A 23,346-nucleotide genomic window follows, 5' to 3' on the forward strand; every position below is an offset into this window, starting at 1 on the left:
CTATTAAAGTGCTGCACTCTGTATATCAGCACATATTTGGCAGGAAACAGCAAGGCCTGGGAAACCCTACTGCTTGTTTTGGTTTTGATCACAACCTATTAAATGTTAAACTAGGAATGGACCTTCATAATTATCAAGGTTAGTTTATACTAAAAATTCAGAAAACTGTACCTTTCTGTTTGAATCTAGAAGAGCTTTAAAAAGCAGGCAGAAGAAGAAGGGAGGAGGTGTTCAGGGCAATGGAGAGACATAACAGACTGTCAGCCATTCTGAAAGGAGCAGCCATATTCTACTAGTCCTGGAAGGATGGGGCCTCGGAAAATAGGAAGAAATTAGTTTCCTCCATCCCTTCATTCAAAGGACCAGGAGGAACTGTATTATTGGAGGACATAAAGATTCTTAATGGCCTTTTCATTATGCATGGTACATATCTAATTTTTTCACATTTAGTCTAATTGTTGTCCTCTTTATAAGAGACTAAATTTGAAAAAAGTTCAGTTAATGTATGCTGTTAGGGCTTCCTAAGAAGCACAATGGTAAAAAGTTTGCATACCAATGCAGGAGTCTCAAGAGATGAAGGTTCAACCCCCTGGTCAGGAAGATATCCTAGAGTAGGAAATGGCAATACACTCCAGTATTCTTGCCCAGAAAATTCCACAGACAGAGAAGCCTGGTGGGCCACAGTCAATGGTATCACAGAGTTGGACATGATTTGGCACATCACAGCTATATATCAGCAAAGTTGGAAAACTCAGCAATGGCCACAGGACTGGAAAATGTCAGTTTTCATTCCAATTCCAACTAAGGGAAATGCCAAAGAATGTTCAAACTACCGTACAATTGCACTCATATCATATGCTAGCAAGATTATGCTCAAATTCTTTCAAGTGAGGACTCAGCACTACGTGAACTGAGAACTTCCAAATGTACAAAGTGGGTTTTGAAGAGGCAGAGGAACTAGAGATCAAATTGCCAACATTTGTTGGATCACAGAGAAAGCAAGGGAGTTCCAGAAAAACATCTACTTCTGCTTCATTGACTATGCTAAACCTTTGATTATGCAGATCACAATAAACTGTGGAAAATTCTTAAACAGATAGGAGTACCCAATCACATTACTTGTCTCCTGTGAATCCTGTATGTGGGTCAAGAAGCAACAGTAAGAACTGGACATGAAACAAGGGACAGGTCCAAAGTTGGGAACGGTGTATGACAAAGGTGTATATTGTTATCCTACTTATTTAACTTATATGCAGAGTACATCATGCAAAAATGGAAGAATGGATGAATCACAAGCTGGAGTCAAGATTGCCAGGAGAAATATCAACAACGTCAGCTTTGCAGATGCTAACACTCTAATGGCAGAATGTGAAGAGAATCTAAACAGCCTCTTGAAGAGGGTGAAGAAGAGACTGAAAAAGCTGGCTTAAAACTCGAAATTTTTTTTAAAAATGAAGATCATGGCATCTTGTCTCATTACTTCGGGAAAATTCAAGGTGAAAAACTAGAAACAGTGACAGATTTTATTTTCTTGCACTCCAAAATCACTGAAGATGGTGATTGCAGATATGAAGTTAAAAGACCCTTGCTCCTTGGAGCCACCCCATGTCCGAGGTAAGGAGCAGCGGCTGCACCTTGCTGGAGCAGCCGTGAAGAGATACCCCACATCCAGGTAAGAGAAACCCAAGTAAGACAGTAGACACTGAGAGAGGGCATCAGAGGGTAGACAGACTGAAACTACAATCACAGACAACAGGCCATTCTGATCACAAGGACCACAGCCTTGTCTAACTCAATGAAACTTAGCCATGCTGTGTGGGGCCATCCAAGATGGATGGGTCATGGTGGAGAGGTCTGACAGAATGTGGTCCACTGGAGAAGGGAATGGAAAACCACTTCAGCATTCTTGACTTGAAAACCCCATGAACAGTATGAAAAGGCAAAAAGATAGGATACTGAAAGACGAACTCCCCAGGTCGATAGGTGCCCAATATGCTATTGGAGATCTCTGGAGAATTAACCCTAGAAAGAATGAAGGGATGGAGCCAAAGCAAAAACAACACCCAGTTGTGAATGGGACTTGTGATAGAAGCAAGGTTCGGTGCTGTAAAGAGCAGTATTGCCTAGGAACCTGGAATGTTAGATCCATGAACCAAGACAAATTGGAGGTGGTCAAACAGGAGATGACAAGAGTGAACATTGACATTCTGGAATCAGTGAACTAAGATGGACTGGAATGGGTCAATTTAACTCAGATGACTATTATATCTACTACTGTGGGCAGGAATCCTTTGGAAGAAATGGAGTAGCCATCATGGTCAACAAAAGAGTCCGAAGTACAGTACTTGGATGCAATCTCAAAAGCGACAGAAGAATCTCTGTTCGTTTCCAAGGCAAACCATTCAATATCACGGTAATCCAAGTCTATGCCCTGAGCAGTAATGCTGAAGAAGCTGAAGTTGAACAGTTCTATGAAGACCAGCAAGACATGCTAGAACTAACACCCAAAAAAGATGTCTTTTTAATTATAGAGGACTGGAATGCAAAAGTAGGAAGTCAAGAAACACCTGAAGTAACAGGCAAATTTGGCCTTGGAGTGCAGAATGAAACAGGAGAAGGCTAATAGAGTTCTGCCAGGAGAAGGTACTGCATAGCAAACACCCTCTTCCAACAACACAAGAGAAGACTCTACACATGAACATCACCAGACAGTCAACACCAAAATCAGATTGATTATATTCTTTGCAGCCAAAGATGGAGAAGCTCTATACAGTCAGCAAAAATAAGACTGGGAGCTGACTGTGGCTCAGAACATGAACTTCTTATTGTCAAATTCAGACTTAAATTGAAGAAAGTGGAGAAAACCACTAGACCATTCAGGTATGACCTAAGTCAATTCCCTTATGACTACACAGTGGAATTGAGAAATAGATTTAGGGGACTAGATCTGATAGACAGAGTGCCTGATGAACTATGGACGGGGGTTTGTGACATTGTGCAGGAGACAGGAATCAAGACCATCACCAAGATAAAGAAATGCATAAAAGCAAAATGGCTATCTGAGGAGGACTTACAAATAGCTCTGAAAAGCAAAGAAGTGAAAAGCAAAGGAGAAAAGGAAAGAAATACCCATTTGAATACAGAGTTCCAAAGAATAGCCAGGAGAGATAAGAAAGCCTTCCTCAGCAATCAATGCAAAGAAATAGAGGAAAACAATAGAATGGGAAAGACTACAGATCTCTTCAAGAAAATTAGAGATACCAAGGGAACATTTCATGCGAAGATGGGTTCGATAAAGGACAGAAAATGTAGGGATCTAACAGAAGCAGAAGATATTAAGAAGAGGTGGCAAGAATACACAGAAGAACTGTACAAAAAAGGTCTTCACGACCCAGATAATTACGATGGTGTGATCACTCACCTAGAGTCAGACATCCTGGAATGTGAAGTCAAGTGGGCCCCAGGAAGCATCACTACCAACAAAGCTAGTGGAGGTGATGGAATTCCAGTTGAGCTATTTCAAATCCTGAAAGATGACGCTGTGAAAGTGCTGCACTCAACATGCCAGCAAATTTAGAGAACTCAGCAGTGGCCATAGGACTGGAAAAGGTCAGTTTTCATTCCAATCCCAAAGAATGCTCAAACTACTGCACAATTGCACTCATCTCATACGCTGGTAAAGTGATGCTTAAAATTCTCCAAGCAAGGCTTCAGCAATACGTGAACTGTGAACTTCCAGATGTTCAAGCTGGTTTTAGAAAAGGCAGAGGAACCAGACATCAAATTGTCAACATCCACTGGATCATCAAAAAAGCAAGAGAGTACCATAAAAAACATCTATTTCTGCTTTATTGACTATGCCAAAGCCTTCAACTGTGAGGATCACAATAAACTGTGGAAAATTCTGAAAGAGATGGGAATAACAGACCACCTGACCTGCCTCTTGAGAAATCTGCATGCAGGTCAGGAAGTAACAGTTAGAACTGGACATGGAACAACAGACTGGTTCCAAATAGGTAAAGGAGTACGTCAAGGCTGTATATTGTCACCCTGCTTATTTAACTTCTATGCAGAGTACATCATGAGAAACGTTGGGGTGGAAGAAGCACAAGCTGGAATCAAGATTGCTGGGAGAAATATCAATAACTTCAGATCTGCAGATGACACCACCCTTATGGCAGAAAGTGAAGAAGAACTAAAGAGTCTCTTGATGAAAGTGAAAGAGGAGGGTGAAAAAGTTGGCCTAAAGTTCAACATTCAGAAAACTAAGATCATAGCATCTGGTCCCATCACTTCATGGGAAATAGATGGGGAAACATTGGAAACAGTGGCTGACTTTATTTTTCTGGGCTCCAAAATCACTGCAGATGGTGATGGCAGCCATGAAATTAAAAGATGCTTACTCCTTGGAAGGAAAGTTATGCCCAACTTAGACAGCATATAAAAAAGCAGAGACATTACTTTGCCAACAAAGGTCTGTCTAGTCAAGGCTATGGTTTTTCCAGTGGTCATGTATGGATGTGAGAGTTGGACTGTGAAGTAAACTGAGCGCCAAAGAATTGATGCTTTTGAACTGTGGTATTGGAGAAGACTCTTGAGAGTCCCTTGGACTACAAGGAGATCCAACCAGTTCATCCTAAAGGAGATCAGTCCTGGGTATTCATTGGAAGGACTGATGTTGAAGCTGAAACTCCAATACTTTGGTCACCTGATGCAAAGAGCTAACTCTTTGGAAAAGACCCAGATGCTGGGAAAGATAGAGGGCAGGAAGAGAAGGGGACAACAGAGGATGAGAATGCTGGATCGCATCATCGACTCAATGGACATGGATTTGGGTGGACCACGGGAGTTGGTGATTGACAGGGAGGCCTGGGGTGCTGCGGTGCATGGGGTCGCAAAAAGTCGGACACGACTAAGCGACTGACTGTACTGAACTGAACTGAACTGAACTGAACTAAGCTCCTTGGAAGGAAAGATATGACAAACCTAGATAGCATATACAAAAGCAGAGACATCACTTTGCCAACAAAGGTCCATATAGTCAAAGCTATGGTTTTTCCAGTAGTCACATATGAATGTGAGAGTTGGTTCATAAAGAAGGCTCAGTGCCAAAGCATTGATGCTTTTGAACTGTGGTGCTGGAGAAGACTCTTGAGAGTCCCTCAGACAACAAGGAGATCACACCAGTCAGTTATTAATGCTGAATATTCGTTGGAAGGACTGATGCTGAAACTCCAATACACTGGACACCTGTTGTGAAACCTGACCCACTGGAAAAGACCCTGGTGCTGGGAAGGATTGAGGGCAAGTAGAGAAGGGGGTGGCAGAAGATGCAATGGGTAGGTGGCAGCACTGATTCAATGGACATGGATTTGAGCAAGCTCCAGGAGTTAGCACAGGACAGAGGAGCATGGCCCGCTACAATCCATGGGGTTACAAAGAGTCAGACACGACTTAGCGATTGAACAACAACAAACAATATCCCTATGAGCTGCTTCTAATTCCTTTCACTTCAAGATGTTTCCCATTTAAATACTGCAATAAAGTCCAGTATAGTGTTTATTTGACTTTCTCGAACACCACTGTAGAAACATCCATTTACACATTTTGATTTTGTGTGCATCATTACTAAATGTACTTTACATTATTTCTAGCTACAGTACCAGCTAGCTGGACTTTCTTTCAAAGCTTCTTCTTACTGTAAGCCTCCTATAATGTCAGTAGTATCTACTGTCAACAACAAATTTGCCCTTTCTTGGGCACTTGTCATATATTTCTGTAAGGATTAAATCAAGTGCTGCTGCAGCTACTGACATTTAACACCTCCAGGAAAGAGTCTGGGCTGGAGAGCAGAAATGAGACACTCTGGGTTGAGGGAAAAAGTAGGATTTTCAGGAGTCATTATTATGAGCCCAATTTTTCTATCTCTTCATATCTAGAAAATCACTAAAGTCATTCATGGTGTTGATGACTTTTCCTCATGACTAGCAAAAAGCTTCACCAGACTAGCAGAAATTATCTAGAAAAATATGTGCTTGGCTGCATGTATTCCTCCTTCACCAAAATCACATAAATACTGACATTCCCCCCTGCCACTTTGGATCAGTTTCTCAGAGATATCTGAGGAACTATGGCTCAAGCTGCAGTCCTCATTTTGCCCCAAATGAAACTTCACTCACAACTGACATGTTATGCATTTTTAAAGTCCACAGTTTTATCATGACCAAGAAGGAGGGATCCTTGATGACCAAGAAAGAGTTGACTTCTTTTCTTTGCCTGAACTCTACTAGGAACCAGAGCTTTGGTACCAGCAGAGGACCCTTGTGCCCATCTGCCTCTTCAGAGATTCCAGATGAATTTGGTAAGTCTCTCTTGGTTCTCAGATTTCCCATGTTGGTTGATAATCCTTAAGTTTATTTGCACTGGAGTGGGTACCTGCCCTCTCCCAGCTGAAAGAAACTGTGGCTAGGGGTGGTTGAAAAATACCAAGGCACTCCACCCAGTGGAAAGATACAGGGTAGGGCTCAGTTGAAAGATACAGAGGCTGCTCAGTTGCAAGAGACTGAGTGGTCTATGCTGAGTGGTTAGATAAGATTCTGATCTCATATTTTTCCTCAATGAGTTCAGTTCAGTTCAGTCGCTCAATTGTGTTTGACTCTTTGCAGCCTCGTGGACCGCAGCACGCCAGGCTTCCCTGTCCATCACCAACTCCTGAAGGTTTCCTCAAAATGGCTGACTTAATAGAATTTGTCAAGATAATAGGTATTATATGAGGATTTTGCTCCTAAGAAAAGAGACAAAACTTCTCCTGGCTGGTTACAACTTTCTCAGGCAACTGAAAAATTTCAGGAGTGGTGGAGGCTGAGTCCTCATACTGTTCAGTGGTCCTAAAGGAAAACCCACTGATTAATTAAAATACTTGTCCAGTGGTCACAGGTAAAAATTGGTCATTCCATGATCTGAGCACAGGTGGTGGTCTTAGACTGCTGAAGGGAGAAGCTGAAGGACATAACAGAGCTGAAATGACAAGGTTGATGCCTAGAAGAGTTAAGCTTAGAAGCAGCACAGTATTCCACCACACAATTTCATTAGTGACTTTTATCCTGATAAATTGAACTTAAAATGGGAAATAGAGTCAATCAAACAGAAACAAGGGGCATCAAAAAGCAAGCCTCTAACTAACACACCAGACAGGGTAATGTATGTACAAAATTTATATTTGAAAGTGCCTACTTGATTGGGGAAATTACACTAACGGAAATCTCAAACTAAAATGACCAAGTTGGGGTTCTTTTGATATTCCAAAATTGATAGCTTTGTGCACACAGTGAGAAAAAGCTGGCCATAAGATCAGACTGAGGGTATGCTTGCTTTTATTGGTATCTAAAAACTTCCCTTGAGACTATATAAGAACAAGGGCAACAAAAGGCTGATAGCACTATGTTACTGACTCTATCTCTCCTTCTACATATCCTGTTCTATCCGAATTACTTGGCCAGATGGTATCTCTTTTTTACTCTTACAACTCTTCTTCCTTCTGCTGCTCCCTTTCCCCCAGCATCAGTTCAGTTCAGTCACTCAGCCGTGTCGTGACCCCATGAATCCCAAGGGACTCTCAAGAGTCTTCTCCAACACCACAGTACAAAAGCATCGATTTTTCGGTGCTCAGCTTTCTTCACAGTCCAACTCTCGCATCCATACATGACCACTGGAAAAACCATAGCCTTGACTAGACGGACCTTTGCTGGCAAAGTAATGTCTCTGCTTTTCAATATACTATCTAGGTGGGTCATAATTTTCCTTCCAAGGAGTAAGCTTCTTTTACTTTCATGGCTGCCATCACCATCTGCAGTGATTTTGGAGCCCCCAAAAATAAAGCCTGACACTGCTTCCACTATTTCCCCATCTATTTCCCATGAAGTGATGGGACTAGATGCCATGATCTTAGTTTTCTGAATGTTGAGCTTTGAGCCAACTTTTTCACTCTCCTCTTTCATCAAGAGGGTTTTTAGTTCCTCTTCACTTTCTGCCATAAGGGTGGTGTCATCTGCATATCTGAGGTTATTGATATTTCTCCCAGCAATCTTGATTCCAATTTGTGCTTCTTCCAGCCCAGTGTTTCTCATGATGTACTCTGCATAGAAGTTCAATAAGCAGGGTGACAATGTACAGCCTTGACGTACTCCTTTTCCTATCTGGATCCAGTCTGTTGTTCCATGTCCAGTTCTAACTGTTGTTTCCTGACCTGCATGCAGATTTCTCAAGAGGCAGGTCAGGTGGTCTGTTATCCCCATCTCTTTCAGAATTTTCCACAGTTTATTGTGATCCACACAGTCGAAGGCTTTGGTATAGTCAATAAAGCAGAAACAGATATTTTTCTGGAACTCTCTTGCTTTTTTGATGATCCAGCAGATGTTGGCAATTTGATGTCTGGTTCCTCTGCCTTTTCTAAAACCAGCTTGAACATCTGGAAATTCATGGTTCACGTATTGCTGAAGCCTGGCTTGGAGGATTTTTAGCATTACTTTACTAGCATATGAGATGAGTGCAATTGTGCAGTAGTTTGAGCATTCTTTGAGATTGCCTTTCTTTGGGATTGGAATGAAAACTGACCTTTTCCAGTCCTGTGGCCACTGCTGAGTTCTCTAAATTTGCTGGCATGTTGAGTGCAGCACTTTCACAGCGTCATCTTTCAGGATTTGAAATAGCTCAACTGGAATTCCATCACCTCCACTAGCTTTGTTGGTAGTGATGCTTCCTGGGGCCCACTTGACTTCACATTCCAGGATGTCTGACTCTAGGTGAGTGATCACACCATCGTAATTATCTGGGTCGTGAAGACCTTTTTTGTACAGTTCTTCTGTGTATTCTTGCCACCTCTTCTTAATATCTTCTGCTTTTGTTAGATCCTTACCATTTCTGTCCTTTATCGAGCCCATCTTCGCATGAAATGTTCCCTTGGTATCTCTAATTTTCTTGAAGAGATCTCTAGTCTTTCCCATTCTGTTGTTTTCCTCTATTTCTTTGCATTGCTCACTGAGGAAGTCTTTCTTATCTCTCCTTGCTATTCTTTGGAACTCTGTATTCAAATGGGAATATCTTTCCTTTTCTCATTTGCTTTTTGCTTCTCTTCTTTTCACAGCTATTTGTAAGGCCTCCTCAGACAGCCATTTTGCTTTTTGGCATTTCTTTTCCATGGGGATGGTCTTAATCCCTATCTCCTGTACAATGTCTGAACCTCTGTCCATACTTCATCAAGCAGTCTGTGTATCAGATCTAGTCCCTTACATCTATTTCTCACTTCCACTGTATAACCATAAGCGATTTGATTTAGGTCATGCCTGAGTGGTCTAGCGCTTTTCCCTACTTTCTTCAATTTAAGTCTGAATTTGGCAATAAGAAGTTCATGATCTGAGTCACAGTCAGTTCTCTGTCTTGTTTTTGCTGACTGTATAGAGCTTCTCCATCTTTGGCTGCAAAGAATATAATCAATCTGATTTCGGTGTTGACCATCTGGTGATGTTCATGTGTAGAGTCTTCTCTTGTGTTGTTGGAAGAAGGTGTTTGCTATAACGAGTGCTTTCTGTTGGCAAAACTCTATTAGCCTTTGCCCTGCTTCATTCCATACTCCAAGGCCAAATTTGCCTGTTACTCCAGGTGTTTCTTGACTTCCTTCCTGCATAGGAGGATAAAAACCAGAAGTGATTATAGTTCCCTTAAGGAGAAATCTATTACAGAGAGAAGTCAACTGCCCTGGGGCTATCATATACACCTAGCAGCACTGAGAAAGTTGGCTAACGAATTTCCCAATCTAAATCAGAATCCATTAGGATTTGCTAAGTAATTTCAGTTGACCATCCCTCCTATAAGCCTTGGCTTTCAGATCTATATCAATTAATATAGCTGTCAAGTGTTTGTGTGTGCATGCCTATTCAGCTGTCAGTTTTTGAAAGCAAAACAAAGGAATAAATAGAGAAAGCAGAATAGAAATGTCTCTTTTATTTTTCATTTATTTTTATTAGTTGGAGGCTAATTACTTTACAATATTGTAGTGGTTTTTGTCATACATTGACATGAATCAGCCATGGATTTACATGTATTCCCCATCCCGATCCCCCTTCCCACCTCCCTCTCTACCCGATCCCTCTGGGTCTTCCCAGTGCACCAGGCCCAAGCACTTGTCTCATGCATCCAACCTGGGCTGGTGATCTGTTTCACCCTAGATAATATACATGTTTCGATGCTGTTCTCTTGAAACATCCCACCCTCGCTCTTAATGGACATTGAATCACATAGTCCACAGGCTAGAACTAAATGTAAGGAATTAGCTCAAAAATTACTCGAAACTTTTCCCAGAGTCTTTTTCAAAAACTATAGATTGGACAGAGATTCAACAGTGCAAGTAAAGACTAAGTGAAGCAGTTCTGAACTACTATTAAAGTTTTAAAGAAAAAAAACTCTAAAGCAACATTATTGCTTGACACTTGAGTCATTTTCTAATGACCAAATTGAACCTTTGCTTAAGTCCGCATTTTTAGAAGGCTTAGATGAGGATTTTGCTACTCTAGTCAGAAGACAATCTAGATTTCTCTGAATTACACATAAACACCCTTCTTATGCTGGGTGACCAAACTTTCAGCCCATTAAAAGAAAGAAACAAGAGTATCTACAAAAATTATGAACCTTTAATTGTGCCAATAAATTGGTGCTAAAGCACACAATGCCAGTCAAAGCTTAAATGACCCCCAATGAGTTTAAGTTCCAACTAGTAGAGAAAGATAGCTTGATGGAAAGTAATATTAGAGTACTTAGGGAATAAATTCTACTTGGAGAACCTGATTTTCACCCCCTGTGCCTTGAAACCAGAGCTCTCAGGATAACTTATCTTATCTAGACCATCTCTAATTCCTGAAACTGAACAAAACAAAACACAAACAAGGAATAAAGTCCTTGAAAACCTTTCTTATTCCAACTTTTATTTAAAAACTAGTGAGTTTTATATCATGATATCTAATTCATGACTTAGTTTATCAAATGAAGCTAGATCTCTTGTTGTGTCTGCCTTAATGTACATCTCAGTATGTGTCTTTGTCTTAATATTGCTCAAGTTAATTTGTAAATGATCCCATTTAATTAGTCTAAAGAGAAAGTATGCAGTTACAACTCAAACAATTCTAAATACAAGAAAAAGTTAAGCTAAGTGAATTTCAGGTTCATGTCAACTGGGGAATATTCAATACTAAATTAATACCTGGTTTTAATGCTTAAGCTTGTTGATCTAATTAATATAGATGGGTCTTGAGTCAGCAAAATCAATATAATACTTTCGCTGTGCCTAGATTTAATATAAGTTAAATAAAACCTTGTTATATCTGTTACAAATTTATCAGCAAGTAACTCAATATGAAGAGACTTTTAAGGAATGAAAATACAAATGAGATAAGAGCTTTTTAGATAAACTCTACTAAGGAAAACTCTATTCTAGTCTCCCCAAATTTTGTTAAATTGAATTTCTAGGGCTGTTCCAAATTAATTAAGTGACGGAAGTTTATTGAATAGCTCAGTCACTCACAAATATAATAAGATACTGAAACATTAATTACTGAACACTGGCTTCCTATTATAGAGAAACTAAAGATATTTTGGACTATTAATGAACATGGTGCCATCCTGATATGTTCTCTATAAGAAAGTAAATATTTTTAGAAATTATCACTGGCATTTATGTTTACCAATCTACAGAGTGCTGATATAAAGAACAGTTCATGGTTGCTTAAGGAAAGTAGAATGCATATTTTTAGTAAAGAAGATATCAGGAATGGAATTGCATTTAACTAAAGGAAAAAGACCTCATGTGAAGAGTTGACTCATTGGGAAAGACCCTGATGCTGGGAGGGATTGGAAAAGGCCCTGATGCTGGGAGGGATTGGGGGCAGGAGGAGAAGGGGACGACAGAGGATGAGATGACTGGATGGCATCACCGACTCGAGGGACATGAGTTTGAGTAAATTCCGGGAGCTGGTGATGTACAGGGAGGCCTGGCGTGCTGCGGTTCATGGGGTTGCAAAGAGTCAGACACAACTGAGTGATTGAACTGAACTGAACTGAAAGGAAAAAGATGTGGGTTTGACTTACAGGGTGTCTGTTTCAGAATGGGAAAATTAAGGGATGGCTACAGAAAATGAGGAAAGTTTTGTGAAAGTGGACCCTGAAAAAAGAGTTTTGTGCATGGTAAAAATTTTCTTGAAATGTTGAACTGCCTTTGATAACACATATTAAGTTCTTTACTTTCAAGTGATATGTTCTCGTATTTGCCTTTGAAATATTTCATTATTACTTTGGCTAAGGGGATAACTATTGTTTCACAGTGATTTGTGTTCCTATATGACTGAGTGCTCTAAACTCTTGATATTTATTGACAAAATTTCCTAAATCAAAAATTTTTTTCCAGTTTCATCCATCTCATTAGGACTGATTCAAATGAATTCTTTTTGACAGCTGAGTAATATTCCATGGTGTATATGTACCACAGCTTCCTTATCCATTCATCTGCTGATGGGCATCTAGGTTGCTTCCATGTCCTGGCTATTATAAACAGTGCTGCAATGAACATTGGGGTGCACGTGTCTCTTTCAGATCTGGTTTCCTCAGTGTGTATGCCCAGAAGTGGGATTGCTGGGTCATATGGCAGTTCTATTTCCAGTTTTTTAAGGAATCTCCACACTGTTTTCCATAGTGGCTGTACTAGTTTGCATTCCCACCAACAGTGTAAGAGGGTTCCCTTTTCTCCACACCCTCTCCAGCATTTATTGCTTGTAGTCTTTTGGATAGCAGCCATCCTGACTGGCGTGTAATGGTACCTCATTGTGGTTTTGATTTGCATTTCTCTAATAATGAGTGATGTTGAGCACCTTTTCATGTGTTTGTTAGCCATCTGTATTATACAGAGTGAAGTAAGCCAGAAAGATAAAGAACATTACAGCATACTAACACATATATATGGAATTTAGAAAGATGGTAATGATAACCCTATATGCAAAACAGAAAAAGAGACACAGAAATACAGAACAGACTTTTGAACTCTGTGGGAGAATGTGAGGGTGGGATGTTTCAAAAGAACAGCATGTATACTATCTATGGTGAAACAGATCACCAGCCCAGGTGGGATGCATGAGACAAGTGCTCGGGCCTGGTGCACTGGGAAGACCCAGAGGAGTCGGGTGAAGAGGGAGGTGGGAGGGGGGATCGGGATGGGGAATAAGTGTAAATCTATGGCTGATTCATATCAATGTATGACAAAACCCACTGAAATGTTGTGAAGTAATTAGCCTCCAACTAATAAAAAAATTAAAAAAAAAAAAAAAAATTTTTTTCATTTTTTTTTTTTTTTTAGTATTTTTATCTTTTTTTCCCCACTTATTTTTATTAGTTGGAGGCTAATTACTTTATGTGCACCCCAATGTTCATTGCAGCACTGTTTATAATAGCCAGGACATGGAAGCAACCTAGATGCCCATCAGCAGACGAATGGATAAGGAAACTGTGGTACATATACACCATGGAATATTACTCAGCCACTAAAAAGAATTCATTTGAATCAGTTCTAATGAGGTGGATGAAACTGGAGCCCATTATACAGAGTGAAGTAAGCCAGAAAGATAAAGACCAATACAGGATAATAACACATATATATGGAATTTAGAAAGATGGTAATGATAACCCTATATGGAAAACAGAAAAAGAGACACAGATGTATAGAACAGACTTTTGGACTCTGTGGGAGAAGGCGAGGGTGGGATGTTTTGAGAGAACAGCATCGAAACATGTATATTATCTAGGGTGAAACAGATCACCAGCCCAGGTTGGATACATGAGACAAGTGCTCGGGGTTGGTGCACTGGGAAGACCCAGAGGGATGGGGTGGGGAGGGAGGTGGGAGGGGGGATCAGGATGGGGAATACATGTAAATCCATGGCTGATTCATGTCAATGTATGGCAGAAACCGAAATCAAAATGTAATGAAGTTCTTTGACTTCTAACTTTGGGATGCTTCAAATGGCACCTTAAACATTCTAAAGACAGATATTAAACTAATTAGGTTAATTTGGTATGTTAAATTACATAGGAAATGTTGTCAAATGCATAATTAATCTTTTTAGGTTATGTTATGTGGTAAAAGATATATCCAAAAGAAAAGGAAAGATATATCCATCCGAGTGTAGAGTTCCAAAGAATAGCAAGGAGAGATAAGAAAGCTTCCTAAGTGATCAATGCAAAGAAATAGAGGGGGAAAATTGAATGGGAAAGACTAGAGATCTCTTCAACTAAAAAAAAGAGAGAGAGAGAGATACCAAGGCAACATTTCAGGCAAAGATGGGCACAATAAAGGACAGAAATAGTATGGACCTAATAGTAGCATAAAGTATTAAGAAGCGGTGGCAAGAATATGCAGAACTAGACAAAAGAGGTCTTAATGACTCAGATAACCATGATTGTGTGATCATTCCCCTAGAGCCAGATATCCTAGAGTGTAAAGTCAAGTGGGCCTTACGAAGCATCAGTACAAACAGAGCTAGTGGATGTGATGGAATTCCAGTTGAGCTATTTCAAATCCTGAAAGATGATGTTGTGAAAGTGCTGCACTCAATATGCCAGCAAATTTGGAAAACTCCGCAGTGGCCACAGGACTGGAAAATGTCAGTTTTCATTCCAATCCCAAAGAAGGGCAATGCCTAAGAATGATCAAACTACTGAAAAATTGTTCTCATTTCACAGGTAGGCATGGTAATGCTCAAAATCCTTCAAACTAACCTTCAACAATACATGAATCAAGAAATTCCAGATATGCAAGCTGAACTTAGAAAAGGTGGAGGAACAAGAGAGCAAATTGCCAACATCTGTTCAATCATAGGACATCTGCTTCTACTTCATGGACTATGCTAAAGTGTTTAACTGTGTGGATCACAACAAACTGTGGAAAATCCTTAAAGAGACAGAAATACCAGACCACCTTACCTGCCTCTTGAAAAATCTGCAAGCAGGTCAAGAAGCAACAGTTAAAAGTGGACATGGAACAACGGACTGGTTCAAAATTTGAAAAGGAGTGTGACACGGTTACATATTACCATTCTGCTTATTTAATTTACATGCAGAGTATATCATATGAAATGCAGGGCTGGATGAATCACGAGCTGGAATCACAACCTCCAGGAGAAATATCAACAACCTCAGATATGCAGGTGATACCACTGTAAGGCAGAAAGTGAAGAAAAACTAAAGAGCCCTTAGATGAAAGTGAAAGAGGAAAGTGAATAAGCTTAAAACTCAACATTCTAAAAACTAAGATCATAGCACCTGGTCCCATCACTTCACGGCAAATAGTTCCGGAAACAGTGGAAATAGTGACAGACTTTATTTTCTTGGGCTCCAAAATCACTGCAGATTCTGACTGAGGCCATGAAATTAAAAGACAGTTGCTCCTTGGAGGAAAAGCTATGACAAACCTAGATAGTATATTAAAAAGCAGAGACATCACTTTGCCAACCAAAGTCCATATAGTCAAAGCCATGGTTTTCCCTGTAGTCATGTACAGGATGTGACAGTTGAGCCATAAAGAAGGCTGAGAGCCAAAGAACTGATGCTTTCAAATTGTGGTGCTGGAGAAGACTTTCCTTGACTGGCAAGGTCATCAAACCAACCAATCCTAAAGGGAATCAACCCTGAATATTCACTGAAAGGACTGATGCTGAAGCGAAGCTCCAATACTTTGGCCACCTGATGGGAATTACTGACTCATTGAAAAAGACCCTGATACTTTGAAAGATTGAGGGCAGGAATAGAAGATGATGACAGAGGATGAGATGATTGAACGGCATCACCAACTAAATGGACATGAGTTTGAGCAAACTCTGGGAGATAGTGAAGGCCAGGGAAGACTGTTGTCCTGTAGTCCATGGATCACAAAGTGTTGGACATGCCTGAGTGACTGAACAGCAATAATATTCTTACTGTAATTTTGTTAACTGTTTTGGCTTTATTTTTGCAGGTCTTTTTTCTTCTCATCCTCTTTTAGTCTCCTATCTTGTGAATTGATGTCTACCCTTATTAGTTTCCAATGCATTTCCAGTATCTAGCATTTGTATTCTTTCTTCTCATAATTGTAATTTTGATATATTTATGTGGGAATGATTTCCTACCTTTGGTTTTATATTTGCTTAAAAAGTAAACTGTCTCATTCATAATTTTCTTATTTCTAGCTATGATTTTTTTCCACCTAGTGAAGTTCTTTTAGTATCTGCTGTAAAGTTCATTTGATGCTGCTGATTTTATTAGATTCACTTGTCTCAAAAGCTTTCAGTATTTCTATCAAGTCTGAACAAGAGCATTGCTGAGTAGATTATTCTTCATTGCATGTGCTTTCCTTTCATCCCTTGAAATACATCATGTCACTCCCTTGTGGCCTGCAGTTTCTGCTGAAAAAAGCTGCTGCCAATTTTATGGGGGTTCCCTAGTTTGTTATTCGTTGCTTTTCGCTTGTAGTTTTTAATACTTTTTCTTTCTCTAATTTTTCTCAGTTTGACTAATATGTATTTCACTGTGTTCCTCTTTGGGCTTATTTTGCATGTGACTCTCTGTGCTTCCTGGACTTTCTCATTTTACAGAAGTTTATGCCTATAATCTCTTCATATATTTTCTCAGACCCTTTCTCTCTTTCTCCTCCTTCTGGGATTCCTATAATGTGAATGTCGGTGTATTTAATGTTGTCTGTGATTGTTCTCTTTTTTTTTAATCCTTTTTTTTTTTCCTTATTCTGTTGCACAGCAGTGATTTCCACCACTATTTCTTCCAGCTTACTTATTTATTCTTCTTCCTCAGTTATTTTGTTATCGAATCTTTCCATTGTAGCTTTCATTCTGGTTATTATATTGTTCCTCTCTTTAACAAAATTGTTTGTTCTTTAAACTTTCCAGTTCTTAATTAAACATTCTTTGTATCTTGTTTACCTGTGTATCCATTCTTTTTTCAAGATCTTGAATCATCTATACTATCATTACTCTGAATTACTTTTTAGGTAGTTTCCCTATCTCCTTTTCATTTAGTCATTCTTGTGGGTTACCTTGCTCCTTCATCTGGAACATATTTATCTGTCATCTAATTTTTTCTAACTTTCCATGTTTCTGGTCTCTATTATGCTGGATGCAAGATCATAGCTCCTCTAGCTTCTAGTGTCTGTCCATTATTTCATGATATGGTGTGTGCAGGTGCAGTGACCTTTACACCTTCCCAAGACTGCAGGGGTAGCATTAGATACCTCCTCACAGGTCTCCAAGTGATGGCTATGGTCCATACTCACCTGAAACAGTCAGGACACAGCATGGCATCTGCTCACATGTCTTGTATGTGCCTCTGCTGTCTTCCCACTCCTGGCACAGCAGGGCAGGACTAAATACCTGCTCAAAGGTGTCCTATGGGCAGCTGCTCTCTGCACACTCCCAGGAAAGTGCGGGAAGCACTTGGAGCCTTTTTGCAGGTTTTGTAGTGGTAGCTCATGCCTGCCTCTGGAGCCCAGAATCGTGGTAACAACTCACACCTGTCCAGAGAACTCCTGTAGGTAATGTCTTTTTGCCTAGGAGTGCTCACAGGAAAATAAGTTTTTATGTTGGTCTTGCCTTCTCCTCATCCACTCTTTAATTTTGTAACAACATAAAAAAGTAAAGTGGATCAAAGACCCAAAAGCAAGGTCAGGCATTATAAAACTCATAGAGGAAAACATGGGCAAAATAACAGTTCTGTTCAGTCACTCAGTCATGTTCAGTCACTGCAGCATGCCAGGCCTCCCTGTACATCACCAACTCTGGGAGTTTACCCAAACTCATGTCCATTGAGTCGGTGATGCCATCCAACCATCTCATCCTCTGCATTCCTCTTCTCCTCCCACCTTCAATCTTTCCCAGCATCGAGGTCTTTTCAAATGAGTCAGTTCTTTGCATCAGATAGCCAAAGTATTGGAGATTTAGCTTCAACATCAGTCATTCCAATGAACACTGAGGACTGATCTCCTTTAGGATGGAGGAGAATTCATTGCAACTGGTTGGAACTCACTGAAATCCAAGAAACTCTCAAGAGTCTTCTCCAACACCACAGTTCAACAACATCAATTCTTTGGCGCTCAGGTTTCTTTATAGTCCAACTCTCACATCCATATATGACTGCTGGAAAAACCATAGCTTTGACTATACAGACTTCTGTTGACAAAGTAATGTCTCTACTTTTTAATATGCTGCCTCATTTGGTCATAACGTTTTTTCCAAGGAGCAAGTGTCTTTTAATTTCACAGCTGCGTTCACCATCTGCAGTGATTTTGGAGCTCAAAAAAATAAAGTCTTTCACTGTTTCCATTGTTTCCCCATCTATTTGCCATGAAGTGATGGAACCAGATGCAATGATCTTAGTTCTCTGAATGTTGAGTTTTAAGCAAACTTTTTCACTCTCTTCTTTCATTTTCATCAAGAAGCTCTTTAGTTCTTTTTCGCTTTTTGCCATAAGGGTGGTGTCATCTGCATATCTGAGGTTACTGATATTTTTCCCTGAAATGTTGATTCCAGCTTCCGCTTCATCTAGCCCAGCGTTTTTCATGATGTACTCTGCATGTTAGTTAAATAAGCGGGCTGACAATATACAGCTTTGATGTACTCCTTTCCCTATTTGGAATCAGTCTGTTGTTCCATGTCCAGTTCTAATTATTGCTTCCTGACCTGGATACAGATTTCTCAAGAGGCAGGTAGGTGGTGTGGTATTTCTATCTCTTTAAGAATTTTCCACAGTTTCTTGTTATCCACACAGTCAAAGGCTTTGGCACAGTCAATAAAGCAGAAATAGATGTTTTTCTGCAGCTCTCTTGCATTTTCAATGATCCAATTGATGTTGGCAATTTGATCTCTGGTTCTTCTGCCTTTTCTAAATCCAGCTTGAACATCTGGAAGTTCATGGTTCATGTACTGTTGAAGCCTGGCTTGGAGAATTTTGAGCATTACGTTACTAGTATGTGAGATGAATGCAATTGTGCAGTAGTCTGAGCATCCTTTGGAATTGCCCTTCTCTGGCATTGGAATGAAAATGGACCTTTTCCATTCCTGTGGCCACTGCTGAGTTTTCCAAATTTGCTGACATATTGAGTGCAGCACTTTAACAACATCATCATTTGGGATTTGAAATAGCTCAGCTGGAATTCCATCACCTCCACTAACTTTGTTCCTAGTGATGCTTCCCAAGGCCCAGTTGACTTCACATTCCAGGATGTCTGGCTGTAGGTGACTGATGATACTATCGTGATTTTCTGGGCCCTGAAGATATTTTTTGTGTGGTTCTTCTGTGTATTCTTGCTATCTCTTCTTAATATGTTAGGTCCATACCATTTCTGTCCTTGATTGTGCCCATCTTTGCATGAAATATTCCCTTGGTATCTCTAATTTTCTTGAAGAGATCTCTAGTCTTTCCTATTTGATGTTTTCCTCTATTTCTTTGCACTGATCACTGAGGAAGGCTTTCTTATCTCTCCTTGCTATTCTTTGGACTCTGCATTCAAATGGATATATCTTTCCTTCTCTCCTTTGCTTTTTGCTTCTCTTCTTTTCACAGCTATTTGTAAGACCTCCTCAGACAGCATTTTGCCTTTTTGCATTTCTTTTTTTGGGATGATCTTGATCCCTGTCTCCTGTATGACGTAACGAACCTCCATCTACAGTTCTTCAGGCCCTCTATCAGATCTAATCCTTGAATCTATTTCTCACTTCCACTGTATAATCATAAGGGATTTGATTTAGGTCATACATGAATGGTCTATTTGTTTCCCCTACTTTCAATAAACTCTGAATTTTGGAATAAGGAGCTCATGATCTGTGTAACAGTCAGTCCCAATATTGTTTTTGCTGGCTGTGTAGGGCTTCTCCATCTTCAGTTGCAAAGAATATAATCAATCTGATTTCTGTATTTACTGTCTGGTGATGTCCATCTGTAGAGTCTTCTCTTGTGTTGTTGGAAGAGGGTGTTTGCTATGACCAGTGCGTTCTCTTGGCAAAACTCTATTGGCCTTTACCCTGTTTCATTCTGTACACCAAGACTAAATTTGCCTGTTACTTCAGGTGTTTCTTGATTTCCTACTTTTGCATTCCAGTCCCCTATAATGAAAGGGACATCTTTGGGAAGTTTTAGTTCTAGAATGTCTTCTAGGTGCTCATCAGATCAGTTGAGTTCAGTCTGTCAGTCGTGTCCGACTCTTTGCAACCCCATGAATCGCAGCATGCCAGGCCTCCCTGTCCATCACCAACTCCCGGAGTTTACTCAAATTCATGTCCATCGAGTCGGTGATGCCATCCAGCTATCTCATCCTCTGTCGTCCCCTTCTCTTCCTGCCCTCTATCTTTCCCAGCATCTGGGTCTTTTCCATTGAGTCAACTCTTCACATGAGGTGACCAAAGTACTGGAATTTCAGCTTTAGCATCAGTCCTTCCAATGAACACCCAGGGCTAATCTCCTTTAGCATGGACTGGTTGGATCTCCTTGCAGTCCAAGGGACTCTCAAGAGTCTTCTCCAACACCACAATTCAAAAGCATCAGTTCTTCAGCGCTCAGCTTTCTTTACAGTCCAACTCTCACATCTATACATGATCACTGGAAAAACCATAGCGTTGACCAGACGGACCTTTGTTGGCAAAGTAATGTCTCTGCTTTTTAATATGCTATCTAAGTTGGTCATAACTTTCCTTCCAAGGAGTAAGCGTCTTTTACTTTCATGGCTGCAATCACCATCTGCAGTGATTTTGGAACCCAAAAAAATAAAGTCTGACACTGTTTCCACTGTTTCCCCATCTATTTCCCATGAAGTGATGGGACCAGATGCCATGATCTTAGTTTTCTGAATGTTGAGCTTTAAGCCAACTTTTTCATTCTCTTTCACTTTCATCAAGAGGCTCTTTAGTTCCTCTTCACTTTCTGCCATAAGGGTGGTGTCATCTGCATATCTTAGGTTATTGATATTTCTCCCGGCAATGTTGATTCCCACTTGTTCTTCCTCCAGCCCAGCGTTTCTCATGATGTACTCTGCATAGAAGTTAAGCAAGCAGGGTGACAATATACAACCTTGACGTACTCCTTTTCCTATTTCGAACCAGTGTGTTGTTCCATGTCCAGTTCTAACTGTTGCTTCCTGACCTGCATACAGCTTTCTCAAGAGGCAAGTCAGGTGGTCTGGTATTCCCATCGCCTTCCAAATTTTCCACAGTTTATTGTGATCCACACAGTCAACTGCTTTGGCATAGTCAATAAAGCAGAAATAGATGTTTTTCTGGAACTCTTGCTTTTTCGATGATCCATCAGATGTTTGCACACTGACCTCTGGTTCCTCTGCCTTTTCTAAAACCAGCTTGAACATCTGGAAGTTCTCCATTCATGTATTGCTGAAGCCTGGCTTGGAGAAATTTGAGCATTACTTTACTAGCGTGTGAGATGAGTGCAATTGTGCGGTAGTTTGAGCATTCTTTGGGATTGCCTTTTTTAGGGATTGGAATGAAAACGGACCTTTTCCAGTCCTGTGGCCACTGCTGAGTTTTCCAAATTTGCTGGCATATTGAGTGCAGCAGTTTCACAGAATCATCTTCTAGGATTTGAAATAGCTCAACTGGAATTCCATCACCTCCAGTAGCTTTGTTCATAGTGATACTTTCTAAGGTCCAGTTGACTTCACATTCCAGGATGTCTGGCTCTAGGTGAGTGATCACACCATCGTGATTATCTGGGTCGTGAAGATCTTTTTTGTATAGTTCTTCTGTGTATTCTTGCTACCTCTTCTTAATATCTTCTGCTTCTGTTAGGTCCATACCATTTCTGTCCTTTATTGAGGCCATTTTTGCATGAAATGTTCCCTTGGTATCTCTAATTTTCTTGAAGAGATCTCTAGTCTTTCCCATTCTGTTGATTTCTCTATTTCTTTGCATTGATCGCTGAGGAAGGCTTTCTTATCTCTCCTGGCTATTCTTTGGAAGTCTGCATTCAAATGGGAATATCTTTCCTTTTCTCCTTTGCTTTTAGCTTCTCTTCATTTCACAGCTAGAACCTTTCAAATTCAGCTTCTTCAGCATTTCTGGTTGGGCATAGACTTGAATTACTGTGATACTGAATGGTTTGTCTTGGAAACAAACAGATATCATTTTGTCATCTTTTAGATTTTATCCAAGTATTGCATTTGGACTTTTTTGTTGACTATGATGGCTACTTCTTTTCTTCTAAGGGATTCTTGCCCATAGTAGTAGATATAATGGTCATCTGAGTTAAATCCATCCATTCCAGTCCATTTTAGTTCACTGCTTCCTAAAATGTCGATGTTCACTCTTGCCGTCTCCTGTTTGACCACTTCCAATTTGCCTTGATTCGTGGACCTAACACTCCAGGTTCTTATTCATTATTTCTGTTTACAGCATCAGACTTTGCTTCTATCACCAGTCACATCCACAACTGGGTGTTGTTTTTGCTTTGGCTCCATCTCTTCATTCTTTCTGGAGTTATTTTTCCATTGATCTCCAGTAGCATATTGGGCACCTACCGACCTGGGGAGTTCATCTTTCAGTGTCCTATCTTTTTGCCTTTTCATACTGTTCATGGGATTCTCTAGGCAAGAATACTGAAGTGGTTTGCCATTCCCTTCTCCAGTGAGCCACATTTTGTCAGAACTCTTCACCATGACCCATCCATCTTTGGTGGCCCTACACAGCATGGCTTAGTTTCATTGAGTTAGACAAGGCTGTGGTCCAGGTGATCAGATCGGTTACTTTTCTGTGATTGTGGTTTTCAGTCTGTCTGCCCTCTGATGGAGAAGGATAAGAGGCTTATGGAAACTTCCTGATGGGGCAGACTGACTGAGGGGGAAACTGGGTCCTGTTCTGATGGGAGGGGCCATGCCCAGTAAATCTTTAATCCAATATTCTGTTGATGGGTGGAGCTGTGTTCCCTCCTGTTATTTACCTGGGGCCAAACAATGGTGGAGGTAATGAAGATAATCATGACCTCCTTCAAAAGATCCCATGCATGCGCTGCTACCCTCAGTGCTCCCAGTGGCAGCAGGCTACCACTGACCCACACCTCTGCTGGAGACTCCTGGACACTCTCGGGTAAGTCTGGCCTCAAGATGGCGGCCAGGGGAACTGTGCCGTCAACTTAGCACCTTGGGTTTGCTTTCCCAGAGTGTTCCCATCTGCTTTCTCCCTCAGCCACTCAGCCAGCCACTCAGCAGTTGTCCTTCTCTTCCTCCCTCTCCTTCTTTCCTTACAACAGTATTGTAGGGGACTTGAGGCC

The 23,346-nt window shown here is 40.5% G+C and overlaps 1 long non-coding RNA gene across 1 annotated transcript; it reads right to left on the minus strand.

Annotated features, from left to right (window-relative positions):
• Positions 1-982: 982 nt before the first annotated feature.
• Positions 983-15,073, minus strand: LOC122423858. Its single transcript, XR_006264232.1, has 3 exons — positions 14,927-15,073; positions 3,937-3,940; positions 983-1,021 (listed from the first exon to the last, which is right to left on the minus strand). It is a non-coding gene; the product is annotated as an uncharacterized LOC122423858 (long non-coding RNA).
• Between the last annotated feature and the right edge of the window lie 8,273 nt (positions 15,074-23,346).

The sequence above is a fragment of the Cervus canadensis genome, chromosome 21 (assembly GCF_019320065.1).
Source record: "Cervus canadensis isolate Bull #8, Minnesota chromosome 21, ASM1932006v1, whole genome shotgun sequence".
NCBI lineage: Eukaryota > Metazoa > Chordata > Mammalia > Artiodactyla > Cervidae > Cervus > Cervus canadensis.